We start from the raw sequence: 18,170 nt of genomic DNA on the forward strand, positions 1-18,170 counted from the left end.
GCCAGCCTGTCGCCTAGGCTATTTGTCTGAGCATTAGCATCCCTTTTATTTCAAAGTGTGATTTCCCAGTAAAGTTATTTTTAAATCTGGCAATGCAGGTGCTTTCACGAGATGTTCATCTGTAATTCTTTGAATGACAATATTACATTTTAAAAATGTTTTCGAATAGTAATTTAGTAAATTGTAGCGCTGATTCACCGGATGCATTTGAGGGAAAATAGTTTCTCAACGTCACGCGCCGATGTAAAATGCTGTTTTTATATATAAATATGAACTTTATCGAACAAAATAATGCATGTATTGTGTAACATGATGTCCTAGGAGTGTCATCTGATGAAGATAGTCAAAGGTTAGTGCTGCATTTAGCTGTTTTTTGGTTATTTGTGATGCATGTGGTTGTTCGGGAAAAGGGCTATGTGGCTACTTTAACGATATACTCCTCTAACATAATGTTTTGCTTTTGCAGTAATGCCTTTTTGAAATCGGACAACGTGGTTCGATTCAGGAGAGGTGTATCTATAAAACGATATAAAATAGTCCTATATTTGAGAAAAAATAATTATTAAATTTTGCTATGGTTCGGTTATGAATATGGCGATATGATTTTTCGCTGGATGTTGATCCCGCATGCGGGACGAGCGTTCCAAGAGGTTAACCTGTTGGGGATAGGGGGCAGTATTTGCACGGCCGGATAAAAAATGTACCCGATATAATCTGGTTACTACTCCTGCCCAGTAACTAGAATATGCATATAATTAGTAGATTTGGATAGAAAACATTCTAAAGTTTCTAAAACTGTTTGAATGGTGTCTGTGAGTATAACAGAACTCATATGGCAGCCAAAAACCTGAGAAGATTACAAGCAGGAAGTGGCCTGTCTGACAATTTGTGGTCCTTCTGTTGCCTCTCTATTGACATTACAGTATCTCTGCTGTTACGTGAGACTTTCTAAGGCTTCCATTGGCTCTCTAAAGCCGCCAGAAAGTGGATTGGGGCGTCTCCTGTCTCTGAGCAAAGTACAGGAGCACTGTTTGTCAGTGGCCTGCCTGGTGGCTCAGAGACAGGAGATGTGCGGTCACGAGACTTGGCAATTTTTTTCTTCACCTGTTTGAATGAATACAAGGTTGTCCGGTTGGAATATTATCGCTATTTTACGAGAAAAATCGCATAAAAATGTATATTAAACAGCGTTTGACATGCTTCTAAGTATGGTAAAGGAACATTTTGAGTTTTTTTGTCACGAAATGCGCCCGCGCGTTTCCCTTTGGATAGTGACCTGAACGCACGAACAAAACGGAGGTATTTGGATAATAACTATGGATTATTTGGAACCAAAACAACATTTGTTATTGAAGTAGAAGTCCTGGGAGTGCATTCTGACGAAGAACAGCAAAGGTAATCAAATTTTTTTAATAGTAATTCTGAGTTTACTGAGCCAGCCTTAACCGAATAGTCTCGTATGACAAAGACTTCAATGGACGGATCAAAGAGAAATCAGATAATTTGTCATGTGTGTCATCCCAGTGCTTGGGGAACAGGAAGGAGCTGTGTTGTCTAATCAAACATGCAGTGGCGACCCGTCATTTTTTTGAGCCCCACATTATTAGCTAAAAAATATTATATATACGGAATCATGTAGTAACCAAAAAAAGCGTTAATTTTTTAAAAATAAAATAATATAATCATTTATATTTTAGATTCTTCAAAGTAGCCTTGATAACAGCTTGGCACACTCTTGGCATTCTCTCAACCAGCTTCACCTGGAATGCTTTTCCAATATTCCTGAAGGAGTTGTTGGCTGCTTTTCCTTCACTCTGCGGTCCAACTCATCCCAAACCATCTCAATTGGGTTGAGGTTGGGTGATTGTGGAGGCCAGGTCATCTGATGCAGCACTCCATCACTCTCCTTCTTGGTCAAATAGCCCTTACACAGCCTGGAGGTGTGTTGGGTCATTGTCCTGTTGAAGAACAAATGATAGTCCCAGTAAGCGCAAACCAGATAGGATGGCATATCACTGCAGAATGATGTGGTAGCCATGCTGGTTAAGTGTCCCTTGAATTCTAAATAAAGCAATTCTAAATAACAGTGTCACCAGCAAAGCAACCCCACACCATCACACCTCCTCCTCCACGCTTCACGGTGGGAACCACACATGCAGAGATCATCCGTTCACCTTCTCTGCGTCTCACAAAGACACAGTGGTTGGAACCAAGAATCTAAAATTTGAAAGGAAACAAAAGGAAGAGTGTCTTTGAGGACTCCAACCTTTGCGGCATCATTATAGATACAGTCAGAAACATGACCTTCTACATGCCATTTGAAAACCTTCTCTAGATAATATTTGTTTTCCCCCTTTTACAGCAGGTGTGAGTCTTGGCAAATCAAATACTACAGGCAGAAATACTACAGGCAGAAATACTACAGGCAATGTCAACCTGCCTGAAATGTGCAACAGACTGCAAGGGGGCAGTGGGGGGTTCACTGAGCAACGGGAATGAGGGGATGAAAGAGGTCTTAAATAGTTAAAAACATCAAAGGCTTTTGTTGGTTTATTGTATATCTGTGTCTTTACTGAAGCCTGTGACAGAAATGCATGTTTTTGTCTTATAACATCTATTTTGTGGTGCAATAAAGGTGTTCATTTAATTGCATATCAGCTTTTACAAGGACAGAGGTTTACACAATGCTGTTCCACGATCCAGCTCTAATTGTGTTACACATCATGACAGTAGCTGACAGTAGTACAGACCCTTAGTCAGGAAGATACATGTTGCACCTTGGGTAGAATGGTATTATATATATCAGGTTTCTTTTCAAGTGGGGCAACATCAAAGGTCCTGGTTGATACACTACATGACCAAAAGTATGTGGACACCTGCTCGTCGAACATCTCATTTCAAAATCATGGGTATTGATATGGTTTTGGTCCCCCCTTTGTTGCTATAATAGCCTCCACTCTTCTGGGAAGGCTTTTCACTAGATGTTGGAACATTGCTGCAGGGACTTGCTTCCATTCAGCGACAAGAGCATAAGTGAGGTTGGGCACTGTTGTTTGGCGATTAGGCCTGGCTCGCAGTCGACGTTACAGTTCTCTCCAAAGATGTTCCATTGAATTGAGGTCAGGTTCTTCCTCAACGATCTCGACAAACCATTTCTGTACGAACCTCGCTTTGTGCATGGCGTCACTGTCATGCTAAAAAAGGAAAGGGCCTTGCCTATACTGTTGCCACAAATTTGGAAGCACAGAATTGTCTAGAATGTCATTGTATGCTGTAGCATTAAGATTTCTCTTCGGAATGCCAGATGGTGAAGCGTTATTCATCACTCCAGACAATGCATTTCCACTGCTCCAGAGTGCAATGGCGGTGAGCTTTACACCACTCCAGCCGCCACTTGGCATTGAGCATGGTTATCTTAGGCTTGTGTGCGGCTGCTCGGCCATGGAAACCCATTTCATGAAGCTCCCGATGAACAGTTTTTGTGTTGACGTTGCTTCCAGAGGCAGTTTGGAACTTGGTAGTGAGTGTTGTAACCGAGTACAGACAATTTTTACGCACTACAGCACACTGCGGTCCTGTTCTGTGAGCTTGTGTGGCCTACCACTTCGCGGCTGAGACGTTTTTGCTCCTAGACGTTTCCATTTCGAATAACAGCACTTACAGTTGACTGGGGCAGCTCTAGCAGGGCAGAAATTTGACGAACTGACTTGTTGGAAAGGTGGCAACCTATGACGTTGCCATGTTGAAAGTCACTGAGCTCTTCAGTAAGGCATTATACTGCCGATGTTTGTCTATGGAGATTGCATGGTTGTGTGCTCAATTTTATGCACCTGTCAGCAACAGGTGTGTCTGAAATAGCCGAAGCCACTAATGTTAAGGTATATTTTTGTATACATACAGTGGCAAGAAAAAGTATGTGAACCCTTTGGAATTACCTGGATTTCTGCATAAATTGGTCATTAAATTTGATCTGATCTTCATCTAAGTCACACAATAGACAAACTTAGTGTGCTTAAACTAATAACACACAAATGATTGTATTATTATTGTCTATATTGAATATATAATTAAACATTCACAGTGTAGGTTGGAAAAGTATGTGAACCCCTAGGCTAATGACTTCTCCAAAAGCTAATTGGAGTCAGTAGTCAGCTAACCTGGAGTCCAATCAATGAGACGAGATTGGAGATGTTGGTTAGAGCTGCCTTGCCATATAAAAAACACCATTTTTTTTGAGTTTGCTATTCACAAGGAGCATTGCCTGATGTGAACCGTGGCTCAAACAAAAGAGATCTCAGAAGACCTAAGACTAAGAATTGTTGACTTGCATAAAGCTGGAAAAGGTTACAAAAGTATCTCTAAAAGCCTTGATGTTTATCAGTCCACGATAAGACAAATTGTCTATAAATGGAGAAAGTTCAGCGCTGTTGCTACTCTCCCTAGGAGTGGCTGTCCTGCAAAGATGACTGCAAGAGCACAGTGCAGAATGCTCAATGAGGTTAAGAAAAATCCTAGAGTGTCAGCTAAAGACTTACAGAAATCTCTGGAACATGCTAACATCTATGTTGACGAGTCTACGATACCTAAAACACTAAACAAGAATGTTGTTCATGGGAGGACACCATGGAAGAAGCCACTGCTGTCCAAAACAGTGCTGCACATCTGAAGTTTGTGAAAGTGCACCTGGATGTTTCACAGCACTACTGGCAAAATATTCTGTGCACAGATGAAACTACAGTTGAGTTGTTTGGAAGGAACACACACACTCACACTCACACACACACACACACACACACACACACACACACACACACACACACACACACACACACACACACACACACACACACACGCACACACACACACACACACACAACACTATGTGTGGAGAAAAAAGGCACAGCACAGCAACATCAAAACCTCATCCCAACTGTAAAGTATGGTGGAGGGAGCATCATGGTTTGGGGCTGCTTTGCTGCCTCAGGGCCTGGACAGCTTGTTATAATCGACGGAAAAATTAATTCCCAAGTTTATCAAGACATTTTGCAGGATAATGTTAGGCTATCTGTCCACCAATTGAAGCTCAACAGAAGTTGGGTGATGCAACAGGACAACAACCCAAAACACAGAAGTAAATCAACAACAGAATGGCTTCAACAGAAGAAAATACACCTTCTGGAGTGGCCCAGTCAGAGTCCTGTCCCACCCTGATCTGTTTCATCTGTCCTTGTGATTGTCTCCACCCCCTCCAGGCATCACTTATGTTCCCTGGTGAATACTGTATATCCCTGTGTTTCCTGTCTCTCTGTGCCAGTTTGTCTTGTATGTTTTTCAAGTCGACCAGCGTGTTTTCCCGTACTCCTGCTTCTATTCTCTATTTGCTAGTCCTCTCGGTTTGACCCTCGCCTGTTTTCTGGACTCTGTACCCGCCTGCCTGACCATTCTGCCTGCCCTGACCTCGAGCCTGCCTGCCACTCTGTACCTCCTGGACTCTGAACTGGTTTTGACCTTTTGCCTGTCCACAACCATTCTCCTGCCTACCAATTTTGAAATGTTTAATAAATATCAATGACTCAAATCATCTGCATCTGGGTCTCGCCTTGTGCCCTTATACAATAGAGCAGTTCACACCAGACATCCCAAGAATATTGCTGAACTGAAACAGTTTTGTAAAGAGGAATGGTCCAAAATTCCTACTGACCGTTGTGCAGGTCTGATCCACTACTACAGAAAACGTTTGGTTGAGGTAATTACTGCTAAAAGAGTGTCAACCAGTTATTAAATCCAAGGGTTCATATACTTTTCCCACCCTGCACTTTGAATCTTTATATAAATAAAGACATGAAAACGTATAATTGTTTGTGTGTTATTAGTTTAAGTAGACTGTGCTTGTCTATTGTTGTGACCTAGATGCAGATCAGATCAAATGCTGTGACCAATTCATGCAGAAATCCAGGTATTTCCAAAGGGTTCACATACTTTTTCTAGCCACTGTAGTGTAGTTTGTTTTTCTAGTCTTAGCTCAGGTCATTATCCTTATTTTATGTAACGAAGCCTACATTACAAAACTACTTCTAAACATATAATCAACACACTTCATGGATTGGTGACAATCCCTGTTGAATTCATGGATTGATGATAATCCCTGTTGAATTCATGGATTGGTGACAATCCCTGTTGAATTCATAGAATGATGATAATCCCTGTTGAATTCATGGATTGGTGATAATCCCTGTTGAATTCATGGATTGATGATAATCCCTGTTGAATTCATGGATTGGTGATAATCCCTGTTGAATTCATGGATTGGTGATAATCCCTGTTGAATTCATGGATTGGTGATAATCCCTGTTAAATTCATGGATTGGTGATAATCCCTGTTGAGTTCATGGATTGGTGATAATCCCTGTTGAATTCATGGATTGGTGATAATCCCTGTTGAGTTCATGGATTGGTGATAATCCCTGTTGAATTCATGGATTGGTGATAATCCCTGCTGAATTCATGAATTGATGATAATCCCTGTTGAATTCATGGATTGAATGTAATCCCTGTTGAATTCATGGATTGAATGTAATCCCTGTTGAATTCATGGATTGGTGATAATGCCTGTTGAATTCATGGATTGGTGATAATCCCTGTTGAATTCATGGATTGGTGATAATCCCTGTTGAGTTCATGGATTGGTGATAATCCCTGTTGAATTCATGGATTGGTGATAATCCCTGTTGAATTCATGGATTGGTGATAATCCCTGCTGAATTCATGAATTGATGATAATCCCTGTTGAATTCATGGATTGAATGTAATCCCTGTTGAATTCATGGATTGAATGTAATCCCTGTTGAATTCATGGATTGGTGATAATCCCTGTTGAATTCATGGATTGGTGATAATCCCTGTTGAATTCATGGATTGGTGATAATCCCTGTTGAATTCATGGATTGGTGATAATCCCTGTTGATTTCATGGTGCGTTTTAGTGAAATCAGTTCACAATGTGTCCTCAATCTCACTCTAATATTTAAATGTTGTTGATTATTAGTCGAGTAAAGTTTTCAAACGGGATATTACCAAAATTAAACTGGCTGTCTTGAGTCAGTTAATTGAAGTTAATCTCATTGATCAAATTCACAACCAAATATTACCCATATTTCCACATTGAATGGACGTGTTGTGCCCAGTGGATATCTACTAACATTGGAGTATTCTTGGATGGGGTCAGTGAATTGTTCTTTACTTCCTATGGTGCGTAGATAAATGTGGCTGCAGAGACCACTTCCTGTGTTTGATTAAAGATAGGAAGCGCCAATAGACAGGAAATCGTGCAAGAGGCCCCTCTAGCCACTGGCCCTCTCCGGCTCTTCAGTCCAATGAATCTGTCTAATAATTTTTAACACGTATGAATATGATGTCACTGCCTGGAGACAGTCCACATCCATTACAAATGTTCTGTAAAAATACTCTTATTATCAAAAGGCTAACAATCAACCCACATTTAAAGATGCCAATGGAGGTTTAGTTGCTAATATGTCAAAGTTTGAGTTGAATGTTGGCTCAGGTTCAGACATTAAATTATATATTTATCTTTTCTCTTACAATATCTTATTATCAAATGAAACTTCTAAAGAACAGCAAAAAGTTTGGGACAAACAATGTTTTTGCTCATGGATTTGGGAAGGTGTGCACATTTTGTGGTACCAGATTTTCTCCCTCCTTTGCCCAGCCCTGATAGAGAGCTCCTGGCCAAGGTAACAGTTTGTATTAATATGGCGTGGCAGTGCCCTCTGCTGGTACAACAGGAGTCCTCAGAGACACTGAGCCAATCCCAAATCATCCCTCATGACTAAACTGATAAACAGTAAACAATATGTTGAAACTTCAACCTAGCCTATCAGAGGGCAAGGTGGAGCCATTACCAGACTGTTTACACCAATCAAATCCTCTCATATTGCCACAGGTACATAGGGCACAGACCCCTCTCCCATCCCTTTATCAGGGGGTGTGAATACTTCAGTAATTGAGATATTTATGTTTTTCATTTTGAAGAAATTAGCAAACATTTCAAAAACCAAGTTTTCACCTTGTCATTATGGGGTATTGTGTGTAGATGTGTGGAAAAAGTACAATTTAATATATTTAGAATTCAAGCTGTAACAACAAATGGGGAATAAATCAAGGGGTGTGAATACTTTCTGAAGGCTCTGTAAGAGTGGTTGAGTGGGAGTCGGTGCAGAAAGTCTCTTGAGAAGCAAGTGTGAAGAGTCAGTGAACACAGTCTCTAAGGTGCAGGTGATTGTCTGTGGTCTATTGAACAGATGTTCTGGGTAGGGCTGCGGTGGACATGGACGGTTGCTCCAGTTTAACTCCCCATAAGAGCACTTGCCCCTTCTTCCCCTGGTCTGCTGATACAATCAGGTCCTCAAAAATTAGGGAAGCGCTAGTGTTGGGAGGTTATAGAAAAATAATTATCTGGCTCTGTCTCCACATCAGAAGAGTTATTTTGACCAACTGACCAAAGCCTGAGAAATTACAGGAGACTAAGTTATTCTGCCCAATAAACAAACGGTCTTGAACACTGGAATCCTAGCTCAGTGCTTAGCTCAGTTGTGCCTATCTCAGTGGGGCAGCCAGCGAAAAATACAGATCGTAGGGGTCGGTAATGTTCTCTAGTTTGCTCAGTGTTCTGTCACTCATGGGGACACTACGTCACTGCCAAATCTAAGGGTAGAGCTAGAAAATTCCCTTGGGTGCTACCATAGAGTTACTTTAGAAGTGCCCATTCATGATGGCTCAAGGTCATTGGCCACAGATAAAATGTAAAATCACGTTAAATCTACCGTAGCTTTGATCAACATCATACCTTCAAAATCTTAGCTAGCAGTCATCATCATGAATTAAGTCAACAATCTACTGGCAAATACTTTTTAATCCTTGTCATACAAAGAGAAATAATGAAGACAAATTATAGATTAAACGAATGAGTGCTCACCGGCCATTGGACTTAAACATTTCACAACAAGTTGGAAATCACAAATTCAGCAATGAGGGGTTTGGAAGGAATCAAAGGGTTATTACAAGCATTGCAAAGCAATCACTAGCCTGCTATTCTGTGGAGTGGGTGTGTGGTCCCAATTCTGGTTTTAAGGGTCTATTTTCCAAGCTGAAAACGAACATTTGACATTGGCCAAGCTTTCAATCCAGCATGATTTCTGCCTCGCTCAAAACATACGTTTTGAGCGGTCATCAAACTCAGAATTGTAATTCGGAGACTCGGGCCTTTTTCTAGAGCTACGACCTGAAGATTACTGATGTCATCATGATTTTACCTTGTTTTTTTCAGAGTTCCCAGTTGTCCTGAAAGCAGCATAAATCAAGAATCCCAGACTTTGATGACAAAGTTTGATGACCAAAATTTCCCGCGATGCACCGCAGTACCACCTTCCATATAAAATAAGGCCTTTGCTCTTTGATCAGGATTCTCTCTGTGTATAAACCCACAGACCTGACACCTCCCACTGGAGCCTGGACACACACCCACAGAGCCAGAGACAGAGAGAGACTGATATTTCATTGAAGGTGAATACAATTTTCTTTTTTAAACCCTTTAATTTTTCCTTCTAAAATGTTAATACATTGCTACAATGACTAAAAACTGCACTATGCAATATTAAAAACTTGCCAGAATGTTTTTTTTTTTTACTAAACATTTATATAAATCATACATATTATTTCCCAATACTACACTTTAATATCCATTAAATGTTTACAGGTATAATTATTCTTTAATTCCTTTCATATATTTGTCTTAGAAAATAATGTTTTCAGCAAGTTTCTCTGCTTGTAACCTAACGCCCTGCCACACACCCACATGCTCACAGCCCGAGGAGGTTGGCCAGTGAGCTGAGATAAGGAGGGCTTTACCTAGCAAAGACTTATAGATGACCTGGAGCCAGTGGGTATGGCGACGAATATGTAGCGAGAGCTAGCCAACGAGAGCATACAGGTCGCAGTGGTGGGAAGTATATGGGACTTTGGTGACAAAACGGATGGCACTGTGATAGACTGCATCCAGATTGCTGAGTAGAGTGTTGGAGGCTATTTTGTAAATGACATCGCCAAAGTCAAGGATCGGTAGAATAGTCAGTTTTACGAGGGTATGTTTGGCAGCATGAGTGAAGGATGCTTTGTTGCGAAATAGGAAGCCGATTCTAAATTTAATTTTGGATTGGAGATGCTTAATGTGAGTCTGGAAGGAGAGTTTACAGTCTAACCAGACACCTAGGTGTAGTTGTCCACATATTCTAAGTCAGAACCGTCCAGAGTAGTGATGCTAGTCGGGCAGGAGGGTGCGGGCAGCAATCGGTTGAAGAGCATGCATTTAGTTTTACTAGCATTTAAGAGCAGTTGGAGGCCACTTAAGGAGTGTTGTATGGCATTGAAGCTTGTTTGGAGGTTTGTTAGCACAGTGTTGTAAGAAGGGCCAGATGTATACAGAATGGTGTCGTCTGCGCAGAGGTGGATCAGAGAATCACCCGCAGCAAGAGCGACATCATTGATATATACAGAGAAAAGAGTCGGCCTGAGAATTGAACCCAGTGGCACCCCATAGAGACTGACAGAGGTCCGGACAACAGGCCCTCCGATTTGACACACTGAACTATATCAGAGAAGTAGTTAGTGAACCAGGCGAGGAAATCATTTCAGAAAACAAGCCTATTGAGTCTGCCAATAAGAATGCGGTGATTGACCGAGTCGAAAGCCTTGGCCAGGTCGATGAAGACAGCTGCACAGTACTGTCTTTTATCGATGGCGGTTATGATATCGTTTAGGACCTTGAGCGTGGCTGAGGTGCACTCATGACCAGCTCTGAAACCAGATTGCATAGCGGAGAAGGTAAGGTGGGATTCGAAAGGATTGGTGATCTGTTTGTTAACTTGGCTTTCGAAGACTTTAGAAAGGCAGGGTAGGATGGATATAGTGGATATAGGTCTATAACAGTTTGGGTCTAGAGTGTCTCCCCCTTTGAAGAGGGGGATGACCGCTGCAGGTTTCCAATCTTTGGGGATCTCAGACCAACGGAAAGAGCGGTTGAACAGGCTAGTAATAGGGATTGCAACAATTTCGGCGGATAATTTTAGAAAGAGAGGGTCCAGATTGTCTAGCCCAGCTGATTTATAGGGATCCAGGTTTTGCAGCTCTTTCAGAACATCAACTATCTGGATTTGGGTGAAGGAGAATCGGGGCGGGGGGGGGCTTGGGCAAGTTGATGTAGGGGGTGCAGAGCTGTTGGCCGGGGTAGGGTTAGCCAGGTGGAAATCATGGGCAGGCCCCCACACGGGCTGTAACCATGACAATAAGGCAGGGTAGAGCCCCATACAAGGCTGTAGAACAGCAGACTGTAACTATGACAATAATTTAGGGTTGGCCCCACACAGGGCTGTAGAACAGTAGACTGTAACCATGACAATAAGGCAGGGTAGACCCCCACAAAGGGCGTAGAACAGCAGATATGTTATCACTAGTGGGCAGTATAACGTTGAGACATGCTGCTGCACCTGTGGTTGGAATCAAAGCCATAGGTTGAGTTCTTGCCCTGCAAGATGCGCAGGTGTTGTGTTGCGTCAACCATTGGTTGTGTGCCACGTCACTGACTGGAAAGCAGTCGGGAAGATTGTCATATCATATGATGTGGTTAGCTACTATCTTAAACAACTATACAGCAGTTGTGAAGTCTGCAATATAGTCTGGCAGGAACTTGACCTTTGGAGCTTGACGCCATATTGTTACCTCTGAACATTCCCTTTACCCATTGATGAAGTTCAGACATTTCCATTAACTGCTATTGGTCAATCTTGACCAGAAGGCTGCAACATGGCTGACACAGAATGGTGTGGCCACGTGGTTAGAATATCCTACCAGCTCACACCGTCTCACGTCAGAATTAGACGTTCATCCATGTTTCTCAAATGTCAAATTTCGATGTTTTCCAAACATAACATTTTAAAGTTTTTAAGGTTAAGTTTTAGTATTCCCTCCAAATATTTATGGTTAAGATCAGGAAAGGAAGAAGAAGAAGATGATGAAGGAGAGGAGGAAGAGGAGGAGGTGATGATGTAGTGCACCTCATGGGTAAGAGCCACACCGCATTATGATTAGCTACAACACAGCATTATGATACAACACAGCATTATGATACAACACAGCATTATGATACAACACAGCATTATGATTAGCTACAACACAGCATTATGATACAACACAGCATTATGATACAACACAGCATTATGATTAGCTACAACACAGCATTATGATACAACACAACATTATGATACAACACAGCATTATGATACAACACAGCATTATGATTAGCTACAACACATTATGATACAACACAGCATTATGATTAGCTACAACACAACATTATGATACAACACAACATTATGATACAACACAACATTATGATACAACACAGCATTATGATACAACACCGCATTATGATTAGCTTCAACACAACATTATGATACAACACAACATTATGATACAACACAACATTATGATACAACACAGCATTATGATACAACACCGCATTATGATTAGCTTCAACACAGCATTATGATACAACACAGCATTATGATTAGCAACAACACCGCATTATGATTAGCTACAACACAACATTATGATACAACACAGCATTATGATACAACACAACATTATGATACAACACAGCATTATGATACAACACCGCATTATGATTAGCTTCAACACAGCATTATGATACAACACAGCATTATGATTAGCAACAACACCGCATTATGATTAGCTACAACACAACATTATGATACAACACAACATTATGATACAACACAGCATTATGATACAACACCGCATTATGATTAGCTTCAACACAGCATTATGATACAACACAGCATTATGATACAACACCGCATTATGATTAGCTACAACACAACATTATGATTAGCTACAACACAGCATTATGATTAGCTTCAACACAGTATTATGATACAACACAGCATTATGATTAGCTACAACACAGCATTATGATTAGCTTCAACACAGCATTATGATACAACATCGCATTATGATTAGCTTCAACACAGTATTATGATTAGCTACAACACAACATTACGATTAACTACAACATCGCATTATGATTAGCTTCAACACAGTATTATGATTAGCTACAACACAACATTACGATTAACTACAACACAGCATTATGATTAGCTACAACACAGTATTATGATACAACACAGCATTATGATACAACACAGCATTATGATACAACACAGCATTATGATTAGCTTCAACACAGCATTATGATACAACACAGCATTATGATTAGCAACAACACCGCATTATGATTAGCTACAACACAACATTATGATACAACACAACATTATGATACAACACAACATTATGATACAACACAGCATTATGATACAACACCGCATTATGATTAGCTTCAACACAGCATTATGATACAACACAGCATTATGATTAGCAACAACACCGCATTATGATTAGCTACAACACAACATTATGATACAACACAGCATTATGATACAACACAACATTATGATACAACACAGCATTATGATACAACACCGCATTATGATTAGCTTCAACACAGCATTATGATACAACACAGCATTATGATTAGCAACAACACCGCATTATGATTAGCTACAACACAACATTATGATACAACACAACATTATGATACAACACAGCATTATGATACAACACCGCATTATGATTAGCTTCAACACAGCATTATGATACAACACAGCATTATGATACAACACCGCATTATGATTAGCTACAACACAACATTATGATTAGCTACAACACAGCATTATGATTAGCTTCAACACAGTATTATGATACAACACAGCATTATGATTAGCTACAACACAGCATTATGATTAGCTTCAACACAGCATTATGATACAACATCGCATTATGATTAGCTTCAACACAGTATTATGATTAGCTACAACACAACATTACGATTAACTACAACATCGCATTATGATTAGCTTCAACACAGTATTATGATTAGCTACAACACAACATTACGATTAACTACAACACAGCATTATGATTAGCTACAACACAGCATTATGATTTGCTACAACACAACATTATGATTAGCTACAACACAACATTATGATTAGCTACAACACAACATTACGATTATCTACAACACAGCATTATGATTAGCTACAACACAGCATTATGATTAACTACAACACAGCATTATGATTAGCTACAACACAGCATTATGATACAACACAGCATTATGATTATCTACAACACCACATTATGATTAGCTACAACACAGCATTATGATTATCTACAACACAGCATTATGATTATCTACAACACAGCATTATGATACAACACAGCATTATGATTAACTACAACACAGCATTATGATACAACACAGAATTATGATTAGCTACAACACAGCATTATGATTAGCTACAACACAGTATTATGATTTGCTACAACACAACATTACGATTAACTAAAACACAGCATTATGATTAGCTACAACACAGCATTATGATACAACACAGCATTATGATACAACACAGCATTATGATTAGCTACAACACAGCATTATGATACAACACAGCATTATGATTTGCTACAACACAAAATTACGATTAACTACAACACAGCATTATGATTTGCTACAACACAACATTACGATTAACTACAACACAGCATTATGATTAGCTACAACACAGCATTATGATTAGCTACAACACAGCATTATGATACAACACAGCCTTATGATTAGCTACAACACCACATTATGATTAGCTACAACACAGTATTATGATTAGCTACAACACAGCATTATGATACAACACAGCATTATGATTAGTTACAACACAGCATTATGATTAGCTACAACACAGCATTATGATACAACACAGCATTATGATTATCTACAACACATTGTTATGATTAGCTACAACACAGCATTATGATACAACACAGCATTATGATTTGCTACAACACAACATTACGATTAACTACAACACAGCATTATGATTTGCTACAACACAACATTACGATTAACTACAACACAGCATTATGATACAACACAGCATTATGATTAGCTACAACACAGCATTATGATTAGCTACAACACAGCATTATGATACAACACAGCATTATGATTAGCTACAACACAGCATTATGATTAGCTACAACACAGTATTATGATTAGCTACAACACAGCATTATGATACAACACAGCATTATGATTATCTACAGCACATTGTTATGATTAGCTACAACACAGCATTATGATACAACACAGCATTATGATTAGCTACAACACAGCATTATGATACAACACAGCATTATGATTATCTACAACACATTGTTATGATTAGCTACAACACAGCAGTATGATACAACACAGCATTATTATTAGCTACAACACAGCATTATGATTAGCTACAACACAACATTATGATTAGCTACAACACAGCATTATGATTAACTACAACACAGCATTATGATTAGCTACAATGCAACATTATGATTAGCTACAACACAGCATTATGATTAACTACAACACAGCATTATGATTAGCTACAACACAGCATTATGATACAACACAGCATTATGATTAGCTACAACACAGCATTTTGATTTGCTACAACACAGCATTATGATACAACGCAGCATTATGATTAGCTACAACACAGCATTATGATTTGCTACAACACAGCATTATGATACAACACAGCATTATGATACAACACAGCATTATGATTTGCTACAACACAGCATTACCATTAGCTACTGTGGTTTCTCTACTATCAAATGAGGAGAGAAACTTATCACACAAGTCAGAGTTATACTTAAACTAAATCTTTAATAATGAGAGCTTTGCAATAGCAATGACTTGTCAACGATTCACCATATCTAATGATCCGTTGAGTGGCAAGACAAAAGTACAAAGGTCTTTTATAGCCAAGATACACCCCTCTCAACCTACATGACGAACAACAGATACATAGAATGTGTCACAAGGTTAAAATTTGTATGAAAGATACATATAATACATAGCAGACAGCATCTGCTGTGTCAACAGTTTTCATTGTATGGACCAGTGTCTGGCCCTCCGACTCCAAACTGGAACCATCTCTCCTTGGTACGGTATAGAACAGAACCATTAACTCATGTTCTGGAATGCTCTTTAGGTTTTATCACCCAAAGACATTGTAAATGTCCTCTCAGTGTTATCTCCCAGAAGCCCATCCTCAGTAGAACACACACACAATAGTTAACAGAATACTCTATTCTGTTGCATAACACAACCATGATGCAATAAAAGCATTATAACATAATCTTGCAATTTTTCCACGACACTACAAAGAAGGGTGCCATTTCAGACAGAAATCACTCTGTCTGGACTCCAGCTCCCATGATGCCTCTGAGTCAGTTGCCAGGTTACGAGCCATGGCTTCCTGTGTTGGAAAAGTCCAACCTCTTGACGGATGACATTGACAAGGCCTTGCCCAATCACATTGTCCGTCTGTTGGCAGCCTGTAGCGAAAAGACGTTCCCGAAAGGACACAGAATCCACCTACCAGGCAGAGATCAGGGGTCAGAGGTTAGAGGTCAGATAAGGGTCAGGTAGGGTCATGGCTCAGGGAAGCAACATTCATGCACCCTTAACCTAACATTGTAACAAGCTCTCACAGTCTCGCGACAGAATTAGACGTTTATCCATGTTTCTCAAATGTAAAATTTCTCTCTTACTCCAAAAGTCAAATTTAAAGTGTTTAAGGTTAAGTTTAGGCATTAACTCAGAAGAGTTAAGGTAAGGGTTAAGGTTTGGGATAGGCTTAAAACAAAAATATAAAAAAACAATTATATCGCTGGATTTGAACTTGCAACTTTTGGAATCAGAGGCAGATGTTTACTTCCATCCATCCACAACACCCTAGCAAAACCTAAACTTACTTGAATTTAACAGCACTCACTGTTGGTTACTCCTAGTGCCCGGTTTCCACATCCTCTCCCATCGTCCTCAGACATGGATGGACGTCAAATACTGACTTGTATCACGGGTGACCTGACTGACAATATTAGCACCTATGGACGGTGGTCCCCGACATGTCAAAGCTGTGATCCACCTCTAGATATTTAGAGTTCTTTGTGAACAAAGCCAATGTTCTGACACAGTCCTGAGGTCTTATGGGTACAGTTCCGGTTATAGAATGGCTGTTTTGTCTAAACAAAGAGAGTTTACCTACACAGTCAAGGGGCATACAACATACTGCATAATATTTTAATACAACTGCCATTCTGCCATGCGTCAATATTTTCTGTCATTAATCAACATTTTAAATGTCAATCTCTCTAGAGATCCGTCTACCCAGCGAAAAAGTAATGTAAAAAATTATATAATATTTATCACAAATTATCCAAACGTGTCCCACAGCAAATATGTCATGATACTGATGTAACCGGTAGTGTTGTTTATAGTGACAGTCTGTTTCTGTCTGCGAGGCTACGGCTCAGATTGGTAATGTAAAGTAACCTCAATCCCTCTGTGGCTAATTACACACACACACACACACACACACACACACACACACACACACACACACACACACACACACACACACACACACACACACACACACACACACACACACACACACACACACACACACACACACACACACACACACACGGTTAGAGTGACCTGGGTGCTGCTCTCTTCAGAGTGACTGAGCTGTTTCAGATCCGGTGGCCTGGAGACAGTGAGGTACTCCTGGTGCTCTGTAACACACTACACTATAAACTATACTACACTACACTACACACTACATTTACATTTTAGTCATTTAGCAGACACTCTTATCCAGAGCGACTTACAGTAGTGAATGCATACATTTCATTTCAAGCATTTAAAAAAAAAAACTACTGGCCCCCCGTGGGAATCGAACCCACAACCCTGGCGTTGCACACACCATGCTGGAGTTGCAAACACCATGCTCTACCAACTGAGTCACAGGGAAGACCCACAGTACACACTACACACAAAATACACACTACACACTATACACTATACACACAATACACACTACACAATACACTACACTACAC

General features: G+C 40.0%; 1 long non-coding RNA gene across 1 annotated transcript; it reads left to right on the forward strand.

Moving 5' to 3' along the window:
* Positions 1 to 1,353: 1,353 nt before the first annotated feature.
* Positions 1,354 to 9,676, forward strand: LOC115161925 (uncharacterized). Its single transcript, XR_003869456.1, has 2 exons — positions 1,354 to 1,395; positions 9,343 to 9,676. It is a non-coding gene; the product is annotated as an uncharacterized LOC115161925 (long non-coding RNA).
* The last annotated feature ends 8,494 nt before the right edge of the window (positions 9,677 to 18,170 follow it).

This window comes from Salmo trutta, chromosome 25 (genome assembly GCF_901001165.1).
Source record: "Salmo trutta chromosome 25, fSalTru1.1, whole genome shotgun sequence".
Classification (NCBI taxonomy): Eukaryota; Metazoa; Chordata; class Actinopteri; order Salmoniformes; family Salmonidae; genus Salmo; species Salmo trutta.